At 44.1% G+C, this 3,815-nt stretch overlaps 1 pseudogene; it reads left to right on the top strand.

Moving 5' to 3' along the window:
• Positions 1 to 236: 236 nt before the first annotated feature.
• LOC139269962 (U2 spliceosomal RNA) lies at positions 237 to 474 on the top strand (annotated as a pseudogene).
• The last annotated feature ends 3,341 nt before the right edge of the window (positions 475 to 3,815 follow it).

Here is a 3,815-nt window from a genome sequence, read left to right as displayed (position 1 = left end):
ATCATTATAGTTACAGTTACATTACATGACATGAGAGGACCGCAACACAGATTAGATTGTATTTTACTTACTATCCTGTGTGAGTGGGTCAGCTCCAATGCCAGTGGTGGCATGGTTGCTCTCTCCAACCAGAGACATGGCACGGATCTCTATGTCAGTCAGAGGCTCTTGGGTTGTGGATCCTCCCCCCCGTACACTGCTGATTGGTTGCTATTGCAGTTGTCTTCTACACACGTATCGCTTCTCGGCCTTTTGGCTAAGATCATGCGTAACTGACCTGACAGGGGAGTAACCATGACCCCAAAGTGGTTCTCCCTGGATCAGGAAGGTGGTTCTCCTATGCTTTTTGGAAATAGGGGGTGGGTGGGGTGGTTTGACCCATCCACCTCCACGGAGGTGTGTGGGGGGCTTGACCCATCCACCTCCATGGCACGAACCTGGTATTGCAGTACTTCCAGGAACGGTGCAGTGGCTCTCGGCCTTTTGGCTAAGAGCATTGGCGCAGAGTGATCCTTGATGTGTGCAAGGTGACCTCTGGCGTTTGTGATTTGACAAAGAATTGGAAAGATTGGCTACGAATTTTTAAAAAAGTTGTCTTCTACACACGCACACAGACAAGCACACGTAGCTCAGTCTCATTGAAGGCTAACGCTCTCAACCTCCCGTTCCTTTAGATGTTCCTGCGCTTTGAGGGTTTTTTTTGCACTTACATAATGTTGTTATGATTTTTGCTTTGTAAAATATGTCTTATTCTTAAAACTGTAGAATTATTCGTTGTTATGAATATTTTTTAACTCTGCAGCGTGTTTTTAAAGTAACTGCCCGTCAACTAGCTTGCTGTTCCTTCTTACTCGCTCTCCTCTTCAAGTCAATGCGCATGCATGGGTAACCACTGACCCACAAAATCACCGGTAAAGCGCTTTTGTGAAAAAAACAGCCAAAGAAAAAAAGTTGCGCATGCGCAGTTCAGTGCCACCCAGTCCATCGAAGAGAAAGTCGATCTGGATCGACTACTAGGTTACATACCGTTGGCATGGATTTCAGTAGGAAAGGTGTGCTAAGATCGCGCAATGTACAGTCTTAAGTACACACAACGCACACTATCTTATTTTGAAAAATGGTTGTGAAAACCAAGTGCTCAGAACATATTTGTATTCTGTGTCAAAAGCTCCTGCTCTGGGTTAGATCATAAAGCACGACTTTCCTTCATTCTAGTTTCATACTGGTTTGGCTTGACGTCACCTCATTTTTGGTTCCCAGAATAAAGTGAATGTAGGAAATTGTGTTGCAAAGTGGAATGTGGAAGATCCATCATGCTTCCTGGGTATTGTGTACAGAATATGAAAGTGTCAAATGCCACGAGTTGGAACAGCTGGTGCCAGTGATCCCTTGTGCAATTCTAACCTATGAATATGATTTTTTTAAACCAGAACCTGAAGCAAGGAGGAGCCAAATACAGAAATAAATAGAATATTCCCAATGGTGATTTGATATCATTGACCTTAGAATAGTTTGTGCAGAATGTGCTATCTCTCCAATAAATTGTAACTGTTACACATTGCAATTTTGCAATGAAATTATTTTGAAGATTCTTGAACAGTATGCACTACCTGCATTTAGATAGAGTAAATAATGATAAAGGGCTAGAAATTGTGTAGCTCCTCGTTTGGGGCAATAACATTTGCAGGAGCGCAAAAGTATCGGCGGGCGCTGCACAATTGATTCCAATGGGAACTTCCGTATTAGCGCTCCCAAGAGGGAAGTAGAGGGCTAAATCAAGCGCTGGCACTTCCCTTAGAGCGCTAAAGGGAGCGAGAGGGGCAATAGTGGCAGAGTGCTGCACAATGTTCTGTGCAGCGCTGCCAATTTCACAGGCTCCTACCCTTCCTTAAAGGGAAGGGCCAATGCTGCGGTCACTGTGGGCGAAGGCTGGGAAGACACACAGAGCAGCCCCAAGCATTCGGAGTGCAGGGCTGATCAATCGCGGGCTGGAAAAAAAAATCAAAAAACAGCACACTGGTGACATTATTAAATTTTATTACATTTTGGCTTACCTCACCAGCACTGCCTTTAATTAGTGCTCCACAAACGGCCAGCCGAGGTGACAACACCTCCTGCAGCTGCCGTCGTTGATGCTCGGTGATGCTGCAGGGGGCGGAAGCGAATTTTCATCCGGGGCGATAATGGAGCGCTGCGCTCCGGATGATGTCATGATCTCCAGGGCGCGTGAGATCGAGGCCATAAGTTTTAGCGCCAGTGCAAACCCGCCAGGGATGTTCGCAGGCATCGGTGATTTTGCTAAACCCGATCGGTAACCACTTAGCGCCCCATTACCCACCCCCAGAGGGGCTAATGGGAGGCGCAAAGGAGGCCAATTTCTCCCCCAAACTCTTACCAATGGCTGCAGGGCCGATAACAAGAGCGCGCAGAATTAAGGTGATTGGCAGAAGAATCAGAGGGGACATGAGGAAAAACTTTTTTATGCAATGAGTAGTTGTGATTTGGAATGTGTTGCCTGATAGGGTGGTGGATGCAGATTCAATAGTAGCTTTCAAAAGGGAATTGGATAAATACTTGAAGGAGAAAAAATTGCAGGGATACGGGACAAGGTTGGTGGGGTGTGGGAAAGTGGGGTGGGGAATGGGACTAACTGGATTGCTGTTCGAAAGAGCCAGCGTAAACTCGATGGGCCGAATAGCCTCCTTCTGTGCTGTACTCTTCTATGTACAAATTAACATTGATTCGAAGAGAACCTAGTTTATTTTTCAAAACCCCTCCGAGCGTGATTAGAGGAATTCATTGTGTTACAGAACCATATGAAACAACAGCTTGTGCAGATTAAATGACACGTGCCATTTCTCTAACGTATTCTCCTCTCTGCCATTTTTTAAAGCAGAACAAGTAGTACCGCATTCTATTGTAATAAACTTAAATCATTTTAATGACCGTATGACATGTTTTCTAACTGTTGTATTAGATTTAATCACACAGGTGTCCTGATTCAATATGTAAAACATAGCAAAGCAACCCCACTACAATTTATGCATGTGTATGGTTGACTGGTTCCAGAATTGGAGGAGCAGGTTGGATCTTAACCTGCATGTACAGAGTAGCTCAACGTGAACAGAGTATTAACCAATCCCATTTGGGGTTTATCATTATTCTCCAGTCAAATTAAATCCAGTTGGCAAATGGAGAATACTTCAAACTTATTGATAAACCCAACAAATATAAAATCTCTGAAAATAATGGAGCATGTGAGTTCAGTCTCCACTGATGTGTTAATGTATAAATGTATCTCCATGTGTAGTACTGAGCCAGTCTCTGACCATTTTATGCCCTGGGTTTGATAGCTGGTGGGCGCACTACAATTTGCCTCCAGGCCCCTTGTTTAAAAAGATTGAACAATCAGGCGTCTCTTGTTCATCCCAATGACCTTGTCAAAAAGGACATGCCTGTGGATTGCCAGGTGATGAAGATCAGGCTTGTAATGTTGCCTATGGTCGAATGGCCTACTGACTCGTACCATGATGGTTCACACTTAAAGAATGACTAGTTACCTGAAGTAGAATTGGGCTATCCGCTCTTGTCAATGTATCTCGGCAAGATGCATCACTTCAGGAGAGGTAAAAATCAAAATAGTTACTCATGGCTACTTGATCCAGAGACATGTTGCCTTCACTTCTATTAACCTGTATCTTACTGTTAATAGTGTGTTCAGGATATTCATCATCATGACTTCAAACCCATTGTAATACTTTATTTCCCAGCTGTGACAATTCCTTGCTACCTGTAAATTATCCTCCTAGGACATA

Source organism: Pristiophorus japonicus, chromosome 8 (assembly GCF_044704955.1).
Source record: "Pristiophorus japonicus isolate sPriJap1 chromosome 8, sPriJap1.hap1, whole genome shotgun sequence".
Lineage (NCBI taxonomy): Eukaryota > Metazoa > Chordata > Chondrichthyes > Pristiophoridae > Pristiophorus > Pristiophorus japonicus.
The sequence above is the reverse complement of the archived record's forward strand: the minus strand, read 5'-3'. Positions and strand labels throughout refer to the sequence as shown.